This window comes from Mustela putorius, unplaced genomic scaffold (genome assembly GCF_011764305.1).
Source record: "Mustela putorius furo isolate JIRA1106 unplaced genomic scaffold, ASM1176430v1.1 tig00003901_pilon_pilon_pilon, whole genome shotgun sequence".
Lineage (NCBI taxonomy): Eukaryota > Metazoa > Chordata > Mammalia > Carnivora > Mustelidae > Mustela > Mustela putorius.
In genome coordinates this window covers 5679844-5703617 of record NW_025422049.1, presented here as the reverse complement: position 1 = coordinate 5703617, position 23774 = coordinate 5679844, and the positions used below count along the sequence as shown (strand labels likewise).

At 38.2% G+C, this 23774-nt stretch overlaps 1 pseudogene; it reads right to left on the bottom strand.

Annotated features, from left to right (window-relative positions):
- Nucleotides 1-632: 632 nt before the first annotated feature.
- Nucleotides 633-729, bottom strand: LOC123388559 (annotated as a pseudogene).
- Nucleotides 730-23774: the final 23045 nt, after the last annotated feature.

The following is a 23774-nucleotide window of genomic DNA, read 5'->3' as shown; positions in this document are numbered from 1 at the left end:
TGCTTGAGATTCTCTCTCTCCCTCTTCCCTTACTCTTCCACACCCACGTGCACTCACTCTCTAATATCAATTAAATATATTTTTAAAAGATTTTATTTATTTATTTGGCAGAGAGAGACACAGCAAGAGAGGGAACACAAGCAGGGGGAGTGAGAGAGGGAGAAGCAGGCTTCCCTCCAAACAGGGAGCTGGATGCGGGACTCGATCCCAGGACCCTGGGATCATGACCTGACATGAAGGCAGACACTTAACAACTGAGCCACCCAGATAACCCTAAAATAAATTAAATCTTAAAAAAAACACGAGGACTTTGTGTGGCTTAACCTAAGAGTACAAAGATCTTTTAAACTGATAAGAACAGATGCTACAGAGGATCATAGGGGAAGAAAAGAAAAAAAATGAAACAAGATGATACCAGAGAGACTCTTAATCTCAGGGAAAAAATAGGGTTGCTGGACTGGAGGAGAGTGGGAGGAATGGGGTCACTGGGTGATGGACATTGGGGAGGGTATGTGTTGTGGGGAGTGCTGAGTATTGTGTAACAGATTAAGGGGGAAAATATTATCATAATGTGGATACAGCATTTTTTTTTTGGAGAAAATTAACATATAATGTATTATTTGTTTCAGGAGTAGAGGTCTGTGAACAAATAATACATTATATGTTAATTTAAAAGTAAAAAAAAAAAAGATGCTACACTTGATCTTAGCCAAAAGGCCAAGAAATGATGCAAAGATCTTTTAACATTAAAATATTATTAAAAATCATAATTTTAACAGATTAAGGGGGAAAATATTATCATAATGTGGATACAGCATTTTTTTTTTTGGAGAAAATCTGAAGTCCACTCAAGAGTGAAATAACTTTTAGCAAACTACAAATATATGGGATCTTCCTTAACCTGGTAGAGCTATCAACTCCCAAATAAACAGCAGACATGTTACTTACTGGGAAATTTTTCAATATGCAGTATTTCTTTTAAAGTTTAGAAAGTCATTTCCTGACTTGTTGATTTTAGCCATTCTGACTGGTGTGAGGTGGTATCTCATTGTGGTTTTGATTTGTATTTCCCTGATGCCGAGTGATATGGAGCACTTTTTCATGTGTCTGTTGGCCATCTGGATGTCTTCTTTGCAGAAATGTCTGTTCATGTCCTCTGCCCATTTCTTGATTGGATTATTTGTTCTTTGGGTGTTCAGTTTGCTAAGTTCTTTATAGATTTTGGACAGATGCTCGCAAGGATGCAGAGAAAGGGAAACCCTCCTACACTGTTAGTGGGAATGCAAGCTGGTGCAACCACTCTGGAAAACAGCATGGAGGTTCCTCAAAATGTTGAAAATAGAACTACCCTATGACCCAGCAATTGCACTACTGGGTATTTACCCTAAAGATACAAACATAGTGATCCGAAGGGGCACGTGCACCCTAATGTTTATAGCAGCAATTCCACAATAGCCAAACTATGGAAAAAACCTAGATGTCCATCAACAGATGAATGGATAAAGAAGATGTGATATATATACACAATGGAATATTATGCAGCCATAAAAAGAAATGAAATCTTGTCATTTGCAATGACGTGGATGGAACTAGAGGGTATCATGCTTAGCGAAATAAGCCAAGCGGAGAAAGACAACTATCATATGATCTCCCTGATATGAGGAAGTGGAGATACAACATGGGGGCTTAAGGGGGTAGGAGAAGAATCAATGAAACAAGATGGGATTGGGAGGGAGACAAACCATAAGTGACTCTTAATCTCACAAAACAAACTGAGGGTTGCTGGGGGGAGGGGGGTTGGGAGAAGGGGTGTGGGGTTATGGACATTGGGGAGGGTATGTGCTTTGGTGAGTGCTGTGAAGTGTGTAAACCTGGCGATTCACAGACCTGTACCCCTGGGAATAAAAATATATGTTTATAAAAAATAAAAAATAAAAAAAAATGAAGTTGAGATAGTGAGAAGAATGACATATTGTTGGGCCGCCTGGGTGGCTCAGTGGATTAGGCCTCTGCCTTTGGCTCAGGTCATGATCTCAGGGTCTGGGATTGAGTCCCGCATCGGGCTCTCTGCTCAGCAGGGAGCCTGCTTTCTCCTCTCTCTCTCTCTGCTTGCCTGTCTGCCTACTTGTGATTTCTCTCTGTCAAAAAAAATAAATAAATAAATAAAATCTTTAAAAAAGAAAAAAAGAATGACACATTGTTGCTTTTATTAAGCATATACTAGAGATCCTAGCTGGTGCAAAGAGACAAGGAAAATAAAGTATACAATTGAATATGAAGAACCACAACTGTGATCACTCACGGCTGACAATGCTCTAAGAGATGACCAATATAGAGAAATGCACCATGCTTGTTGATAGGGAGAAAATATTTTAAAGGTCACAGTTGTTTCCAAGTTAATTAACAGATTCAAGAGAATTCCAATTTAAGTTCTAAAAGGGAAAAAAGTCAAGCAGAGAAACTCAATTATCATATGGTTTCACTTACTTGTGGAACATAAGGAATAACATGGAGGAAATTAGAAGGAAAGGAAAAGTGAATTGGGGGAATCGGAGGGGGAGATGAACCATGAGAGACGTGGACTCTGAGAAACAAACTGAGGGTTTTGGAGGGGAGGGGAGTGGGGATGGGTGAGTCTGGTGGTGGGTATTAAGGAGGGCATGTATTTGCATGGGGCACTGGGTGTGGTGCTTAAACAATGTATCTTGGAACACTGAAAAACTAAAATTAAAAAAAAAAAGAAAAGAAAAAGGCAAAAAATAAATGATAGGGGATTTCACAGAAATGGACAGACTGACTCTGAAATTCACTGGAGACATCAAAGACCTAAAAAGAATCAAGAAACTGTCAAAGAATGATAAAAGAAAAAGGAAGAATTTTCCCTACCAGATATCAAGATTCATCATTATAATAATATAAGCCATAAAGGCAATAGTTGATAAATATGCTACATTAAAATTAAAAATTTGTGTATGTCATAAAAGGTCATAAACTTAAAAGACAAGTCACAGATTTGGGACAGATATTTACTACATACATAACACTAAAACGATTTGGGTCAAGAATAAATAATTCCAATAATCCATAACTCAAAAAAAGCCAACATTGCGATAAAAAGTGGACAAGTGATACAAATAGACAATTGACAAAGAGAACTCCAAATGTATACAATCACAAGTAATAAATAGTAAAAACTAGAAATATAGGCAGCTATCTGGGTAAATCCTGAAAGTATAATATTGAACAACAAAAGTCAGGTGGGAAAGGATCCTATTTTGTTAAAAATTGTAAAGTCCATGAAACAATATTTTATAATGCACATGGTTGCAAACATATGTAGAAAATATAGGTGGTGGGTATTAAGGAAGGCATGTATTGCATGGAGCACTGGGTGTGGTGCATAAACAATGAATCTTGGAACATTGAAAATAGAAAATTAAATTTAAAAAAGGAAAAAAAGAGAATGCATGCACAAGTTTCAGCAGAGGCAGGGAAGGGAAAGGGATGGAGTTCAGTCTTTAGCTATAGATGTAACTATTTATGAAAAAAACTTAATATGGCAAAATGTTAGTGTTCATTAAATCTATGTGTTTAATGGATGCTTGTTATATTAAATTTATATACTTTTCTCATGTTTGAAATATATCATGATTAAATTACATTAAAGGGGCACCTGGTGGGCTCAGTCAGTTGAGTGTCTTACTCAGTTTTGTCTCAATTCATGATCTAGGATCCTGGGATTGAGCTCTTCATTGGGCTCCGAGCTCAGTGGGGAGTCTGCTTGAGGTTTTCTCTTTCCCTCTCCTTCGGCCCCCACCTCCGGGCTCTCCCTCTGTCTCTCTCAAATAAATAAATAAATATAAATGAATAAATAAATTACATTTTAAAATGTTTAAACCTTAAATGATTTTAAGAAAATATGCATAAATATTTATCTGCTCATGGGAGAAGGGAAGGCCTTTTAAATACGAAAGAAAAATCATGAAGGAAAATAGTGATAAATGTGACTACATAAAAAGGTAAAAATTCTAAGTAAAAACACTTCAGGGGCACCTGGGTGACTTTTTTCAATTTTTAATATAAAAATGTGTTTTATTTTAAAACAGGTCTATAAAAGTAGAAATCACATATAAAAATACAGATTAGTCTGACATGTTAGCAAAATAGCTTATGGCTGGACTTGAGTTCAGAAGTAGTGTATGTTTGAGGACATCTGGAAATCACAGCCCAAATGGATCCTTTCATCAGCCCTTGTCACTAATCTGTAAACAATAATTTCAAGTAGTAAATTCAAAACTTTTTAACTAGCACAAAATCAAAACGATCATTTCCCATTTAATGCCACTTCAAAAATGTTCTTCCTTAGGTCTGACCAGATAAGGGCATTTCTTATCATTGTTTCTAACATTTGAAAAGTCTGATTTAAAAACAATTAATGTTACTAGAAATAACAGGGTTTAGCTCTTTTAGTTCCATTTTGAACATATGGGAAGGTTGTCAATTTAAAGAAATTAGTGTTGTTTATTTAAGTAGAACTTAAACCTTTTTATTCTAGACACTTTTAAAAAAAAATCACTGTTGCCATCCAAAGATTCCACACCCGAGGCTTAACTTATATGTAGCTTCAAGTTGTCTTACTGCTTTGAAACCACATGGAGCCCACACCAGCTTTGATGGTGTATTTCTTTCTTTTTTTTTTTAAGGTTTATTTGCTTGACAGAGAGAGAGAGAACAGGCAGAGGGAATGGCAGGCAGAGAGAGAGGGGGAAGCAGACTCCCCGCTGAGCAGGGAGCCTGATATGGGGCTGGGTCCCAGGCCCCGGGATCATGACCAGAGCCGAAGGCAGATGCTTAACCGACTGAGCCACCCAGGTGTCCCTGAGGGTGTATTTCTGAGTGAAAGAATATGTATTTCTAAGGGAAATCTAATGTCCAGGAACTTAAAACAACAAATAATTATTGTGGGAGGCAATTTTTTTTTCAAAGGCAATTTAAAACACTTGATTTCATTCTAACTGGTGTAAGGTGATATCTCAATGTAGTTTTAATTTGAATCTCCCTGATGGCTAGTGATGAACATTTTTTCATGTGTCTGATAGCCATTTGTATGTCTTTATTGGAGAAGTGTCTGTCCATATCTTCTGCCCATTTTTTGATGTGATTACCTGTTTTTTGTGTGTTGAGTTTGAGGAGTTCATTATAGATCCTGGATATCAACCTTTTGTCTGTACTGTCATTTGCAAATATCTTCTCCCATTCCATGGGTTGCCTCTTTGTTTTCTTGACTCTTTCCTTTGTTGTGCAGAAGCTTTTAATTTTGATGAAGTCCCAAAAGTTCATCTTGAGATATCACCTTACACTAGTTAGAATGGCCAAAATTAGCAAGACAGGAAGCAACATGTGTTGGAGAGGATGTGGAGAAAGGGGAACCCTCTTACACTGTTGGTGGGAATGCAAGTTGGTGCAGCCTCTTTGGAGAACAGTGTGGAGATTCCTCAAGAAATTAAAAATAGAACTTCCCTATGACCCTGCCATTGCACTCCTGGGTATTTACTCCAAAGATAGAGATGTCGTGAAAAGAAGGACCATCTGTACCCCAATGTTTATAGCAGCAATGGCCACGGTTGCCAAACTGTGGAAAGAATCAAGGTGCCCTTCAATGGACGAATGGATAAGGAAGATGTAGTCCATATACACTATGGAGTATTACGCCTCCATCAGAAAGGACGAATACCCAACTTTTGTAGCAACATGGATGGGACTGGAAGAGATTATGCTGAATGAAATAAGTCAAGCAGAGAGAGTCAATTATCATATGGTTTCACTTATTTGTGGAGCATAACAAATAGCATGGAGGACATTGGGAGTTAGAGAGGAGAAGGGAGTTGGGGTAAATTGGAAGGGGAGGTGAACCATGAGAGACTATAGACTCTGAAAAACAATCTGAGGGTTTTGAAGGGGCAGGGGATGGGAGGTCGGGGTACCAGGTGGTGGGTATTATAGAAGGCACGGATTGCATGGAGCACTGGGTGTGGTGCAAAAATAATGGAAACTGTTATGCTGAAAATAAAAAATAAATTTAAAAAAAAACAAAACACCTGATTTCAGAGTAATGCAAAAATAACTTGAAGAACCTTGGCAATAAAGGGAAATGGCAGGCACCTTCAGTTTGGCATTCCAGCCAACATTTCAAGAATAAAGACTGACTACTACCACCTTTCTAAAACACAGCGAGTCATCTTAAAAGCTAAAGAACCCAGGATAACCCATGTTATCATTTGATCATAAAGTTAGAAAACCAATTATACTTCCTCAGCTAGTTCAGAATTCTAGGAACACAGGACATGAAGGAAACTTCACAAATGTGCATTAGGGACAGCTTGAGATTCTCTACCTCTGCCTCTGCCCTGTCCCTCCACTCATGCTCTTTTAAACCTTAAAAAAAAATACTCCAAAATTTTTAATTACAAATGTGAAGGAAATATATGCATATAAAATATATAAAAATATGTATATAATCAGTAACGTTAATGTAAAAAAGCACTGTCAATATCAATTTGTTCATTAAGTACGAACAATATTAATAAACAAGAATACCCAACTTTTGTAGCAACATGAACGGGACTGGAAGAGATTATGCTGAGTGAAATAAGTCAAGCAGAGAGAGTCAATTATCATATGGTTTCACTTATTTGTGGAGCATAACAAAAAGCATGGAGGACATGGGGAGTTAGAGAGAAGGGGGTTGGGGTAAATTGGAAGGGGAGGTGAATCATGAGAGACTATGGACTCCGAAAAACAATCTGAGGGGTTTGAAGTGGAGGGGGGGTGGGAGGTCGGGGTACCAGGTGGTGGGTATTATAGAGGGCACGGATTGCATGGAGCACTGGGTGTGGTGAAAAAAATAATGATACTGTTACGCTGAAACTAAATAAATTTTAAAAAATTAAAAAAAAAACAAGAATACATAAGGTTGATGAGTATGCAGTGAGACCAGCACTTACATTAACTGCTAGTGGGAATTTAAAATGGCTGATATTTGGGGAGACCAATAGATAACACACACACACACAAAAAGCATTAAAATTGTTCATACTAAAAATAGACATTAACCTGGTAAAAATTATGATCTCTGAGGGGTGAGATGACAGATATGATTTACATTTCTTATGTTCTATACTTTCTTATTTTTTAGTACCTAGTTTATTTTGTTTTTATAATTTAAACTCAAAATTCCTTTTTAATTTAAACCTTTCTATAAAAAAGCAAGTTGTATCTTTTAGCCTCCAATTCCACTTCTAAAGACATCATCTTAGGGAAATAATTAGATGTGTGCACAAATCTTAATATGCCAGATGATCCTCATAAATTTTATAATACTAAAACATAGACATAGTCTAAATATTAAACATTAGAGAAATAATCAAATACATTACAGAACAGACATTAAGCAGTAGTATGCTGATATTTTAAAATACGTTTTTAAAAATTACCACAAGGAAATGCTTGCTACATGATTGTAAAAAAAAAAAAAAAGAAAGATAGCTCAGTGATGCCATTCAGTGTCAAGTTAATGAAAAAAGCTTTGAAATGTAATCCAAATTGAGAAAGGGACAAATGGTTTTTGTTAAATTAAGACCATGCTTATGCTGACAAGGGAGCGATTCATCTCCTGTGTAGGAATTTTCTCCAGTGAAGGATTTGGGCAGGAAAGAAATTTCCCCTGTGAGATGTGCATTTTAAAATTATTTTTTATTTTGTTCTGCAGAAGAATATAAAAATATCAAATCGCAGACTGCAATCCAGAGCCCAGGATCACCCTGACATTCTTCCTCCACCATTCCCTCCTCCATTTATAGGATTCAGAACTGACTATTCTCCCTCTATCTGGCAGAACAGAACTGACAACCCCTGTTGGAGACCAATGATTTACAAGGAGAGAGAGGAAGAGAGAGAGATAGAGACTAGCATTGTCCTGGAACTTGTGAATGACAGACCCAGAAGAAACAGGGGAAGCAGGGACTTCAGGAGGAAGGAATGAAATTAAAAGAACAAAAATGAGAAAGAGGAGAAAGAGAAGGCATTTCCCTTCACACAGCTAGAGAAAAAAAACCCTCCCAGAACACACCCAAAAGTGGGGTCAACACACCTTCAGTAAAGTAGGCAGGACAAGAGAGAAAAATCAAGCTTTTAGCAACCAACTTTACAGGCACTGTCTGCTACTACCCCCTGTATAATTTGAATTAATCACCTTGAGGAAATAGTTTGAACTCTTTCTTGCAAATTTCTGTGATGTTCACTTGTGAGGGTCATAAGATAATAACTGCTATCGGGAGGGAAATATTCATTCCCACTCCCACAGGAGGGCAAAGAGTGGTCAACAAATCTTTGGGGAGATATGCCAAAGAGGCAATAACTGAGCCAGAACATTTTTCCTTGATCTCCAACTCCTCCGAGAATATCTAAAGATATAACATAAGGGCCAGAAAACAAGAACCCTACCATACATTTATACACATAAAATATGTCATATATGCATGCATAGAAAAAGAGCAAAAGGTGAGACACCAAAATACTAGTGTTTTCCCAGAGTTTGAAACTACACGTGATTTTTATTTTCTTATGCAGCACAGCATTTTAAAATATTGATTCATGCTTATTTTCCTTTTTGATAATCCATTCTGTCCTGCAGTACATCTCACAATTAAAATTAGACACTAGCTCTGAAGCTTATTGCCCCAGGGAAAGAAGGACAAAAAATAACCCAGGAAAACAATGAGTCAAAATTTTTACATTTGAGTTTCAAAATAAAACTGTAAAGTGCTTAGCTAAGAGGAGAGACTGAAAACCAAAGAAACTTTGATTTGCTAGAGTGAGGCACCCAAGAGAGAAAAATAACATTTTGGAATTCTAAAACTTGCTATTCACAAAGACTGGTGGATCCTGGGTTTATATCATAAATCATTTAGTAGGGAAAAATTTGTAATGCTATAGGAGGGGTTTTTCAGCCATAAAAAGAAAGAAGAATCCCTTCTGGGCTGGCAGATGTTTAGAGAAGTTTGAGAGACAAAAGATACCCCCACCCCAGGTCAAAAGCCACTAAAATGAGGATGAAAAGTTGAAAAAACTCAGATCTATTTGAGAATTCTAAATGTGCCCCATTTCTCCACTGCATCTTTTGGAGGAGGCAGCCTGTAACAATGCCCCCGGTGATAGTAGAATGGCTATGTTGAAGTAGAAATAGCAGTGTGGCATGTCTAGGCACAAAGGGACTTGATATATTGCCACATTTTCCTGAACCTCCCTTGGCTTCGAAGGTGTGTGTAGGTAATCTGAAAAGTTCCCATGTGTCTGAAAGGAACAAAGAAAATTACCAAGAACTGATAAACAGTATGTCTGCCAAGGGGTTGTCATAGCTCAAGGAACTGAGTAGCAGAAGTTGTAACTGGACAGCTTAAGTCTGAAGCTAGTGAACTTGATTGAGTCTCAGCAACTGAGTTTATCCATATAAGCTGAAAAGGAAGTCCAGTTATCTTGAGATTACTGTCAGGCTTCCTGTTCCCCCACTTACCCTACCTCCAAACCATTACTGTGCATTGCCTATGCCAAGAGAAGTACACAAGTAACCATATCAGCATGGAATGCAGAGGTGCTGATACACAGGCCTGGGCTAAACAAGTTACATATACCTCAGTGGAAGTCAGTCAGGATAGAGGGTTGGTGCTCACACTCAAAGGAAATTAGAACACCCAGAAGAAAGGAAGAAGCAGTTGAGCTCTTCATAAAGAACAGAGTTTAAAATCAGAAATACTTGGGGCACCTGGGTGGCTCAGAGGGTTAAGCCTATGCCTTCGGCTCAGGTCATGATCCCAGGGTCCTGGGATCGAGCCCCGCATCGGGCTCTCTGCTCAGTGGGGAGCCTGCTTCCCTTCCTCTCTCTCTGACTGCCTCTCTGCCTACTTGTGATCTCTGTCTATCAAATAAATAAATAAAATCTTTAAAAAAAAAAAAGAAATACTTAATTACATTGTTGAACTAAGTTCACTGTAGAAAATTGAAAAGCAAGTTAAAAGCTAGGTGAATTTCAACTGTAGCAAAATAAAGAAACTTTGTCTTATACAGTTGAGTTATGATTGTGAAATTTTCTACTTCTATATTTCTTTAAACTTTCTGAAATTTTCCAAAGGTACTGCATATTTACACTTATTCTTTCAAACCTGAACAAAACAAACATTAAAATAAAACTATTTGAAAATGTTTTTTGAAGATGTAGATTACCTTTATGTTAGTTTTAAAAGTTCTTGGCTGGTAGAAGTCTGAATTTAAATCTAAAGGCACCATAAAAGAGGGGGTCCTGTTGTCACCATGCAAAGTGCCAAAGTTAGAAGCTGATAGAGACTTGCTAAACATATTTTAATCAACACACGTTAAAACCATTAGAAGTTGCTAAAATCTGTATACAGTTAAGTATTTGGAGATAGTATCTATTGTTCTAAGAAAAAATGAAAAATTCTTCATCTCAAATAGGGAAAAGAGTGACATTTGATAAACAAGTTGGTAAAGATATAAACAAAGTATTATGGAAGCAAATGCATGGGAGTCATTAGATCCTTGGAGAGGTTCATAAGTCTCTTACAAGTTGAATCTGCAAACCTAAACATATAAAGTGATGACAGTGAACACTGATACTTCCTTTTCTTTAACAAATCCCCATAATAGGTATATGAGCTGACGTCAAGGTAGAGAGGACATAATCGAGGGTGCTTCTTGCTGTCCTGGAATAAATGTGGTGTTACAAAGAATAAACTTTCCCCTGTTATTTTTGGACTCAATCCAGAGGTTTCAAATGCTTAACACCCTGGCCAACCAGCCAGTACATGTTTATCCTGGCTCACAATTTTCTTTAAATTTAAGAGTCCTTAAGTTTATCGTACTTACTACAGGTCTCCATTGGATTCACCAGTCTCTTTTGGAAAATCAGCACTTCTCAAAGGTTAAGAATAGAGACACTAATAGAGTACTTGAGTTGAAATTCAAGATCTATCACTTACTAATCATGTGACCTTTGGGAAATGATTTAACCTCTTTGTGCCTTGGTTGTCTCGTGTATAAAATAGGAATAGTAATAGTAGGGTTGTAGCAAGAATTAGGAGAATTAATACTTTTAAAGCATTTAGAATAATGTCCAGCACACAGTAAGCACTGTGTAAAGATTTGTTGAAATATTGGCTTACCTCTAGCTTACTTATACCCCCTATAAACATCTGGGCTTGTCTCACTGGCTTAATTTTATCCCCAAGAAAGCTCTAACCTTGGCCTTTCATGTAAGCAATTTGGGCGTCCCTTCCTGCAAGGTATGATATAAGGGATCCTAAGAGTTCTTTTCCACATATCTCCCCTATATGTACCACATGACTAACTCATTACCAGTATCGTAAAAATGTCCTGATCTCCTTAAACACTGGAGACATGAAGAGACACAGGATATAATCTCTGTCTTAAGAGGATGACTGCACGGTGAGAAAGACTGGGATTGTGTAGAGCAATAGAAGATCACATATGCTAAATGCTAGATGATTGGAGTCTACTGGAGAAAGCAGTGACCACAGAGGGTTGGGTTGAACCAAGTAGGCTCTATAGAGGGTATGGGCTTGAACTAGTTCTTGAAGGAAGAGTAGAACTTAGTTCTGGCTGGGGATTATGTAGAGGAAGGCATTCTGAACAAGAGCGTATCTGAAAGCTTGAGAAATTATACACACACTTACTTTGAGTAGGGAGCAGCTTATGTCAGAAATTTTGGGGGGGGGGTATAGATTTATTTATTTTTCAAGCTTTAGAAACTAGCCTTCTAGTTTTAGAAACTAGCCACATCCTCTTCCCTCAGAGAGTAAAATGCACTCTGACAACTGATACCATTTTAACTGAAGAAGTTTTCATTATGTGTCAGAAATTATAGGAGATCTAGGCCCATAGATGAGGGCTAGATTGTAGAGAGCACTGAATGCCAGATGAAGAGTTCAAGGTTTTATCTTGAAAGCAGTAGGAAGTCAAAGAAGATTTCAGAGCTGGGAGAGGTGGTAAGGAAAGAGTGATAATTTCTACAAAGAAATATTTTATGAAGATTAATCCATTAGCAAGATGGAGGATGGACAGGGGCCAGTGGATAGCAGGGAAGTTAAGACACCAGAGAGGAAACTTGAAGACTGGTTGGGAAACTATTTCAGTAAACAGTCTGAGATTGATCTGACCTAGGTCTAGATCAAAGTGGAGTTATGAATCTGGAAAGGAAAGGGTGTAAGACAAAGACATTATTTAAAAAATCAAGAATCTCAATTATTTCGCACAATTAATTTCTATTCACGCACCAAAATGAAGAGTTGGCTCTTCAAAAACTCTGTTTTCCCGCAGATTTAGGTGCATTTGTCTATATTACAGTATGATAAAACTGTTATAGTGTATGTTTCTTCTTTTTGTGTGTGTGTGTGTGTATGTTTCTTCTTAAACTTAAAAACTCCTACAAGTTATTTTTTTTTAATTTAACGGTTTTATTTACCCATATATTTTAGAGAGAGAGAGAGAAGGGGAGGAGCACAGGGGGAGATTGTGGGGGAGGGAAAGAATCTCAAGCAGACTCTGCATTGAGTGTGGAGTGTGACAAAGGGCTCGATCTTACAACCCTGAGATCATGACCTGAGCTGAAACCAAGAGCTGGACATTTAACTGACTGAGCTACCCAGGCACCCCAGGTTATGGGGTTTGTGTTATTTTGTTTGTTGCTCTGGAACCTGTCACAGTGCCTGGTGCATACTAAAGTTTTAATAAGGGTAAAACTGAACCAAAGAATCAATAGGACTTAGGTAGCTTTTGGTGAATGGGGAAAGAAGTAGCTCTTGAGGCTGCTTGACACCTGGAAGTCCAAGAGTATATGATAAAAAGAATTTGGAAGAAGATCACATGGTGGGGGTGGGGGGGAGAAATTTCCAGGTGTGAGAACTTTGAAAATCTTTCTCTTTCTCCTCCCACCTTCCTCTTCTCCATCCTTTTCCTCTCCCTGTCCTTACCTCTCTCAATAGTTAAAGTTATTTCTTAGGAAGAATTACAAATCTATATATTTTAGTAACTTTGTACACAGTAATTATAAAAACTACGAAGATAGAGTTCCATTAGGGAATGGGACGCAGGAGCAACCAGTCTGAGATTAGAATATAGACAAAAGCAGAGCATCTGGTGATCTGCATGAAATGGGTGTTCAGGGAAACTGAGATGGGATACAAAAAATGCAGGGGACTCTAAAAGAATAAAGACTCAAGGGGCGCCTGGGTGGCTCAGTGGGTTAAAGCCTGCCTTCAGCTCGGGTCGTGATCCCAGGGTCCTGGGATTGAGCCCCACATTGGGCTCTCTGCTCAGCAGGGAGCCTGTTTCCTAAATCTCTCTCGCTGCCTTTCTGCCTACTTGTGATCTCTATCTGTCAAATAAATAAATAAAATCTTTTAAAAAATAGAGAATAAAGTATTTATTGGCCAATAAAACATTCAGATTAATGTCACCATGACTGTCAGCTTTGGGTTTGACCTACCATTGTCCCTGAAAAGATGAAGTCACATACTATTAAATGAAATGTAGGTAAGGACATTTCAAATATAGCCATGCTACTTCTAGATTAAACCTTTCAGGCTCCACAATTGTTCTTCCACCTCCACAGACCCAGGGACATTCCTTATCTCAGAGACTATCTCTGAATAATGCAGGAAACTATCTCTTATCTTCTCGGGGTGGATAGGTTTCCAAGCTAAAGGAGCTTAGGAAACTAGGCAAGTTCTTAGTGGCAAGACATGGCCTTTTCACTGAACTGCTCAAGAAGTATCTGCTCCCTTTTATCTTGAGAGAGAAGTATGAAACAATATGGCTGCAGTCTAATTCTCTGACAATATCAGTATGGCCCCAGTGAGTCATCACCATCAGTGAGATATGGACTTCGCACGGGGAAGGGGGGGCGATACACTGATGCTTAATAAATGTTTCTGGAGTTAACCTGAATTGCATTGGGAGTGGTGGTGATGAATTTTCCCTTACCTAGCTACATGCGGTGAAGATGCCCAGCTGTGATATTTCTGGTCAAGGTTTGGGTACATACAGTGACCAGAAAATAAAGTAAATAAACTTGGCAAAACTAATGAGGCAGAGCAGAGAGCTAGAAATTTCATGGGCTTTATAGTAAGATATATCAGGATTTCAGTTCTGGCTTTACCACTTCCTAGCTATGTGAACTTGGGCAAGTTTATTAACTTCTATGAACTCCACTACTGCATCTCCAAAATGAGGTTATAATAATGCTTATCTCATAACAGTTGTTATTGGGATGATATTATGTAATCCATAATCATCAGCATGCTACTTACAGAGCATCAGACAAGCAATATTAGCTTCATGAATTCAGGTACCCTAACCAAGTAAGCAAAGCATTGCTATTATTACAGCCGGACTGATGTCGTAGACAGAATAATGCTCCTGCAATGACGTCCATGTCCTAATCTCTAGAACTGTTGAAAATGTTACCTTACCTGGCAAAGGGGATTTTTCAGGTGTGATTAAAGAATTTGAAATGGGGAGATATACAACCTTTTTTTTTTTTTTGGTGGATTCAATATAAATGCAGGGGTCCCTATAAGAGGGATGCAAGAGAGTCAAAGGCAGAAAAGGGAGAAATGATGATGGAAGCCAAGCTCAAAGTGGTGTGCTCTGAAGAAAGAGAAGGGGGCATAAGCCAAAGAATGCAGTTGGCCTCTAGAATCTGGAAAAAGCAAGGAAATGGATTCTCCCTTAGGGTTTGTCAAAGAAACTTAGCCCTATAGATGCCCTGATTTTAAGACTTCTTACCTCTAGAGGCGCCTCAGTAGGTCAGTTGGTTGAATGACCCACTCTTGTTTTTAGCTCAGGTCATAATCTCATGGGCCTTGAGATCAAGTCCCTGATCTGGCTCCATGCTCACCAGGGAGTCTGCTTGAGGATTCTCTCTGTCTGCCCTCTCCCTCTCAATAATAAATAAATCCTTTAAAAAAAAAAAGGTCTTCTTACCTCCAGAACAAAACAGAATACATTTGTGTTGTTTTAAATCATTAGGTTTGTGTCAGTTTGTTACAGCAGCCATAGGAAACTAATAAATCTGGATTTGGTGAAAACAATTAAGTGTAATATCATCAGCCTTCAGAAAATCAGCTTTGGGGATGGTATCACCAAATATATCCACAGTTTGACACCATAACACCTGTTGCCCATATGAGGGCAAAAACAAAAATTAAAAACCTGAATTTTTCTTCCAAATCACACGGTATCACTCTGGAATATAAGTCCCTGATTGTTGTCACATATGGCCCAGAACGGCTATATGTGCCCAAAAGAAAAGTTTGATTTTTTTTTAACCTTCCTCGTGGATGATTCTCTCACTAGGGCTGCAAAAATAGCAAGAAGTATGGTCTATATTTTTATTTTTTTACCCTTTAAGGAAAATTGGTCTGTTTTACTGACCTGTGCCTAAGAGATGGCACCAACTGAGCAAGTGTTGTTCTTATGGATAATGCAAGACTTCTGGTTCCTGCTCATCAGAATCCAATTGCATTTGATGCCGAGCTGACATGGGTACCACTCCAACTCTGCAAATGTGCTATTTTGCACTGCTTTGATGTGAGGCAGAGACGCAAGATATCTGAGCTTCCATGGAAATATGCCTTGGGTAAGTTGCTTGCCATTGTTTCAGGTCCTGCGCATAACTTCAGAAAAAAAATGAGACCCTTTGGAATGTTCACTTTCACTCTATTAGGAATATGCTACTCTCAATTTTACAAAACCACTGAAGCATTTTGCTCTATACTGAACCAACACTGACTTATTTTTGAAAAAGACTACCTTACCCTGTAATGCATTTTAACTGTGAAAACGATGGTGAGGAACTCTCTCCCTTCTTTCATTATTTTGCATTTTTTCAAATGAAGCATCCAATGTAAAAATCACTAGAGACACAATGTTTACATTTTCTTGCCAGCATCAATAAATTCAGCTTTATAGTTTTAAAAGGCAAGCTTATGTCTACTGGAAATAATTTTTTTTCAAGTTAACTTTTTTATTATTTGAGCATAGTTGACACTCAATATTACATTAGTTTCAGGCATACAACATAGTGATTCAACATCCTTATACATTATGCTCTGCTCACTGCAAGCACAGCTACCATCTGTCACCATACAGTATCATCAACTATATTCCTTACATGCTGTGACATGTATTTTTGTGACTTAGTCATTCCATATGGAGGCCTGTACCTCCCTCTCCCCTGCACCCATTTTGCCCATTCCCCTCTTCTCTCTGGCAACCATGAGTTTGTTCTCTGTATTTATAAGTCTGATTCTGTTGTTCATTTCTCTTGTCTTTTAGTTTCCACATCTGAATGGAATCATACAGTATTTGTCTTTCTCACTCTGACTTATTTCATTCATATTACATCCTCTAAGTCCATCCATGTTCTTGCAAATGGAAAGATCTCCTCCTTTTTTTATGGAAAAAAATCTTGACCATTAAGTTATTGGGGAAAAGTTACAGATACAACCTGAGAAGACCAAATTTGTATTTCCCATACATATTGTATATGGACAAATTACAGAAGTCTAATAGTCAGAAGAACATACTTTTTAGCCATTAATAAGATCCCTGCTCTTTTGAAGTAAATGACCAAAATCAGAAGTCAAGTTCATACTCCAGAACTCAGTACAGTGCCTGGCACTTATGCACACATTTATTTATTCAAAATTCCATTCATTCAACAGATATTTACCAGGCACATGGTAATAGGAATATAAGAGTGAATAAGACAGGTCTTTGTACTCATGGAACTTAAAGTCTAAGGAATGATACATAGAGGACACGTGTTACGTGTTTGATAAATGAATAAGTTTGTTTATCTGTAGTTCCAAGGTTAATTCCCAAGAAATGCCCTAATTTCTGTGTGTGTGTGCTTATAGTCATAATGGTATTTAGAACTAAAGAGAAGGAATAGACACCATGAGCGTGATTCTCATATACTTCACCTAATCTACACCTGGGCCACTGACAGCTCTAATTATGAATGAAAACACTGAAGCTAAGGATGGTAACCCTGATATTTTCAATGATGATCACTATATTTTTATTAAGGCAAGAAAGTGGACTCAGACACTTTTAACAAGAGTTGGGAAGAAAAGGAGTTCTAAGTCATCTTGAATAAATCTAATTATCTCAGAATCAGTATGGTGTAGTGGTTTCCAAAGAACATGGAACATGGAGTGAGATAGTCTGGATTTGAATCTCAGCTCTGTCGCATGCATTTGGGTACCTCTCTAGGCCTATATGTTTAAAATGAACGTAATAATACTAGCCCAACAGGGTTCTGGGAATTAGATGAGACAATGCATGTGAATCACTTACCACAAGGCCCAGTACCTAGTTCTCAGTGAAACTGCTGGTTGTTGTTGTCATTATTTTTGTTTTTGGTGCTGTTATGCTGATTTCCCACAAATTCAGTTAACAAAGAATTTACTATATCCTGACCACCCATACTTAATGGGCTTTCCAGCATAAACACAAAAGAAAATAGGTCACAGAAAACAAAATATGACTTTGATTCTCTTCCTGAGCCATAAGAAGACACCTCCATGGTGACTTCTTCCCCTCTTCAGTTCTAAACACTATTACAATCACACACACACACACGGATTGGGCCAGAGTTGGCATGACCTAAGAGAATTTGTTGAGAACGATCCCGAGATTGCATTGGGAAGGAACATTTAAAAGTGGCATGATTGATTAGTAGTGCCTATTAAGGGCTTGGATTAGTAAGTGATAGTATACATGCTATGTACTTGGCAACTGTGTCCTTTACTGGCAAGAAAGGAGAGATCCATTAACACATCAGTATGACATTCACTCTATTTTCTTTCCTTTTTTAATTTTTGGAGTACACACATGCCTTTTAGGTTTTAGCATTTATTGTGGAATAAAACTCTAAGCTTCCTATGAAATAAATTTCCAGCATTGGCAAGCAAGTAATGAAGAAACTTAGGAGGATAACACTGCCTTTCTGGAAATTGTGTCATATGATACAACAACCTGTTTCACTCTTGTTTAAGTTGCTCCTTAATTTTTGTGGTTCCACACATTTATTTCCCTTAGACAAATGTAAGATTTCCCTTAATAAACATTCCTTAATAAAAGCTCTACTAACAACCCATCAAAATGATATCATATATTTACACAATGGAATACTAATCAGAAATTTAAAATGAAGGAATTACTGATACATGCAATAATATGAATAAATTTCACAGATATTTTGTTGAAAAAAAAAGGCCAGACACAAAACAATATATACTATATGATTCTCTCTTTCTCCCATTATATATATGTATATAGATATACATAAACATATATATATATAATGGGAGAAAGAGAGAATCATATAGTATATATTGTTTTGTGTCTGGCCTATAGATCTATAGATATATAGATACATATATGTTTATGTATATCTATATCTATATATGTTTATGTATATATATATGTACTTTAGAAATTCGAATATATAAATATATATATATAAATATATATAGAATTTCTAAAGTACATAAAACTGTGGGCACCCTGGGTGGCTCAGTGGGTTAAGCCACTGCCTTCGGCTCAGGTCATGATCCCAGGGTCTTGGGATCGAGTCCCGCATGGTGCTCTCTGCTCAGCGGGGAGCCCGCTTCTCCCTCTCTCTCTGCCTGCCTGTCTGTCTACTTGTGATCTCTCTCTGTCAAATAAATAAATAAATCTTTTTAAAAAACTGCTATGTGCAGCAGTTCTCAAACTTGGTTGTGTAACAGAATCACCTGAAGAGTTTGTTTAAACATAGTTTTCTAAACCCCACTCTCAGAGTTTCTAATTCAGTTGGGCTGGGGTGGGACCTGAGACTGTGTATCTCTGACAAATTCCCAGGTATTGCTGATACTATTGGTTTCAGGTCCACACTTTGAGAATTACTGAAACATGATGATAGAAGTTAAAAGAGTAGCTATCTTGGAGTGAGGGGTTGGTGTTGACTGGAAAAGGACATAAAAGAACTTTCTGGGATGATGGAAATATTCCACATCTTGACCTGGGTGGTGATCATATAGGTATACACATATGTAAAATATTATTTGGCTGTATCTTTCAGGTTTGTGTCATTTATTGCAGGTAAACTACAACTTTACTTAGAGGGAAGAATGTGAGTTTCAGAATGAAACAATGAATTTTAAATTCCCAGCTCTGTCATTTATCAATTCTGTGACATTTGGCAAGTTATTTCACTTGCCCAGGCTTACTTTTTCATATATAAAATAGGGTTCATAACAGTACAACCTCAAAAGATTGTAAGAATTCAGTAATATGCTCATTGTAAGGTGCTGAAGCCAATGCTTGGCATAGAGTAAACTGTAAATGTGTGCTTTCAGTTTTAGACAAAATTACAGGAATCAAGTAGTTCCTCTCTTATCCGTGTGTCTGTCTCTTTCACACACATTCCTATCCCACTTCTCCATTTTCACTGGCATTCTCTATTTTAGAAATGCCCTCATTTTTTAACATCACTTTGACCAGTGGAGTTTCTACTGAAACAAAACTATTTATTTTGCTATAATAATGCCAGTACGTGCTGGCCTGGAACCACCTGCCTCCCTGCTCAGCAAATGAGCAGCTGTATCAATTCAGACAGGTGTGCACCTTAGTGCTCACCATGGGCACGGAGCATTCCCTAAATGTTACTGAGAGTCCCTGGACTAGGTAAACCACCCATGAAATCCAATTCAACTTGGAGAAATAGATTATAAATATGACTCAATGAAGACACCTCTCCGAGGAACTAATCCTGGTAGCTTGTAGCTCCAAGGACACAAACTGAAAGCAAAATGTCCAGACCACAGATTCAAGCTCTGTGTCCCTGTTTGTAGTGCTGCTACGGCTCACAGCCTCCGTATTTTCTGCTTTTAGGCTCTTTATAAAGATTGCTAGTCTTCAAAATCCACTCCAACAGGGATATATACTTGATAAAACAATTAGTGCCCCCTCTCATCTCATGATATCAAGTTAGCCCCAGCATTTTGTTCAATTCCAGAAATACAGACTGAGCCCCTTCTCTGTGTTAAGCAGAGTGCTGCCCGATACAGATACAGACCTAAAGCATATCTGATTCCTCCCCTCAGGCATTCTATGAAAGAGGCAAGAATGCCACGTAGACAATCATAGATAAAACAAAGTATATTAAGTTCATGCTGAAGAGAAGTATCTAAATCTACACTTGAAGGCAAAGAGTATGGTAGAGAGCTAAGAAATGCTTCCTTGGAGAAGTCACCTTTTAAAATCTTTTGAATCAAACTAGGCTAAAGGCAAGAAGCCCATTTCACGTAAAAGAATGAGAAAAAGTATTGTTTGGGTGTTTGGATAGGCATAAGAAAGGGAGTTTAAGCACCAGAGTTTATGTGCAGAGTTTATTATGAAATAACCCAGAAGTGGATTAAGGAACAATGGGTCTTGTTGGGCCTAGAAACAGGCATGAATATAGCCACTTTGTCTAGTGCCAGAGCTTATCTAGAGCAGAGTTGAATCAATGCTCTTCACTGCCTTACCTTTTTGTGTGCTTCGGCTCTACATGACCATCCCTCAAATTAACCCTCAAGTTAACTGATGGCTGTTATTGTACTACGGAGGATTTGGAACAGCCCCATGGCACATAGCTCAGAAAACTAGACACCTATGAGTCCTGTTCTGCTCTTCCCCATCCATCTCTTCCCAACTTAGGGAAAAAAATGACTTTTTATAAATTGAGGTGTTGAAGAGCCGAGAATAGGTGCAATAAAATATGTTGCTCTTGAAGATGGATTTTGTGCTTATTTGTGGGGGAAAAAGCAGCTTTGCTTCTTTTATGAAGCCCTGCAATTGATTAGACAGAGTGAGGACTCATCATTTTTTCCTGTGTTTTTATTAAAATGGATAAGGCATTTTTGTTTTTCACAAGATTATTATGCAACCGCATAGCACATTTTTTTCCACCCCTCTGTTCTAGAAGATTTTTCCTGCAGGCAGGCCTGTTACGTAACCCTAACCCTGGCCCTGTATAATTGATCATGTCACAGAGGTACTAACTCATCGTCTTCCAACCAAGCACGTGAAATGCCATCCCTGAAAACTGGGGCCCGTTCTCAAGATTCTCTTTGGAGACCCATCATTTATCCTCTGGTCATGATAATGATGCCCTTTGAAAAGTTGTGTCTGGACAGTTCAAACATTTTTCCCTTTCCACTCATGCTCAGGGAGGAAAAAGGCTGACCAAATTCCACCAATACTTTATATGGAGGGTGGAGATAATGAATGGAGAAAGACAAGAACAAAAGCATCAGGAAGTGAAATTGTCAAACATGTACATGTGTGTTGGGGGGGCAGTTTAGAGAGGGAGAGAGAGAAGGGGAATAGAAGGGATAAAACCCCCAAATCCTTCACTTAAATCACAAGACAGAAGGACTCTTTTAGCGAGGTGATGTATTTTATTTCTAAGGGACATCCTGCCATATTTTGGCCACCAAAATAGCAGTGTGACCTTGATCAAGTTAAACGTTTTCTGGCCTTCAGTTTCCCCATCTATAAAAAGAGTGAAGAGTGAGCATCAAAAGGTCCTTCCAGCTGTGGTTCCATATGACCTTACATTGGAGTTACTCCATATTACTGAGACATGAGGCCAGGGCACAGAACTGTGGTTTTTTGTTGTTATTGTTTGTTTGTTTGTTGCCTGTTTGTTTTTTACCATAGCTGGCTTCAGCACTTCTGCGGTGCCCAATTCCAACTCAGAAGATGTACAGAGATCTGGGTGGGCTTCTAGGCTTTGTTTTATTCTTTAGCTACAAGCCGTTAAGGTACCCCTTCCAGATGCCCCACTAAGCATATTCGTGGCCACAGAAGAATCAGGAGGGCTGTGTGTCCAACTTTAAGCATTGCTGCCTACTAAGTCCTTGAGCCTACAATGAGCATTGTTTCTCCCAGATGCTTTCTGTAGCATTCATTCTCCGTAGCACTCTTCTATATTGTGTTTTGTCATGTGCATTGCTGAATGTGTGTGTGGGGGTGGGGAAAGACGGAGACAGAGAATATGCATCTCCCCAGTCAGTCTCTTGACTCTTTGAGAGCAAGGATCTCTGACTTCAAATCCCAGCCTCATCACTTACAAGATGTGTGAAATTTAACACGTATTCTAAACTCTCTGAGCCTCGTTTTCTGATCTGTAAAATGGGGATGATAATAGTGTCTACCTCTGCTATAGACTGAATGTTTGTGCCCTCGCTCTGAAATTCAAATGTTAAAACCTTAATCTCCAATGTAATGATATATGAGATAGGGGCCGTTGGGAGGTGATTAGGTCATGAGAGTGAAACCCTCACGAATGGGGTTAGTGTCCTATAAAAGAGACCACAAAAAACTTCCTCACCCCTTTCTCCATGCAAAGACATAGCAAGAAAACTGCAGTCTGAACCAGGAAGTGGCCCCTCACTAGACACCAAATCTGCAGTTGCCTCTTGGACTTCTTAGTCTCCAGAACTGTGAGAAATAAATTTGTGTTATTTATAAGCCACCCAGTATATGGTATTTTTCTTATAGCAGCTTGAACGGACTAAGACAACCTTGCAAAGATTATATGAGCTAATATATGTAAAGCACTTGGAACATCACCAAGCACATAGTAAACGTTAGCTACTGTAATGAGTATTAGTATCATTACTATTATTATTATTATTATCTGAAAACAGAAAATGCAAACCAAGCATGGGCTAGAAGTGACTGAGCCAATCTATCACACAAATTTGTTTCATTATGATTTATTTCAAGATTGATTCAGTAGAACATGTTCATCTAAAGAATTTCAAATAATGCAGACATCTAAAAAGTAAACAGGGAAAGTGAGTCTTCAGGACTGCCCTACCCCCACCGCACCAACAGCATTCCCATCCCTGTTCCCCAGAGGTAACTCCTATCCTTTCAGACTTGTTTTCTATGCAAATATAAGTATATATCGTTTCTTGAAAACTTTACAAAATAAATTGGATAGCATGCTACAAATGGTGGGCTGAAACTCACTTTTAAATCCCAAAAATGAATCACAGGAATTCTTCTATGTCCCTGCATCTAATACATCTCATTTTTAAATGGCTGTGTGATATTTCATCACATGAATGTGCTATAATGTTTAACCACTCTAACTAATGAGCAGTCAGGCTATTACAACTAAAGCTACAATAACCATCCTTTGTATATGTCTCCAAATGCACACAGGGGTAATTCTCTGGGATATATACATAGAAGTGGAATTGCTGGGCTGATGTAAAGGCCCGTTTTAATATTTTATATATACTACCAAACCATCTTCCAAAGGGTTGTGCCTATTTTCGTTCCTACCAGCAGTGTATGTGAGTGCATTTTCCCCATGTCCTCTAAAGACTGTTTATTTTTGTCTGTTTGAATAGCTACGATGAGATGGTGGTATTTGAATGGGAATTTTTCCCTGATTGCTAGTGACAACCCGCAGTGAAAATCTTGCCCAAGTAAGCAATTCCTTTCTTGGTACATAGGGATGGCTCTGGTACAGTAGGCATATGCTAAAGGGCCTCTTGCCATATTTGCTAGTGACAAGGGTGTCAGTGCCTACTGGATTAGGTGTCCTATGCTGCTATCGTCTTTTGGCAACT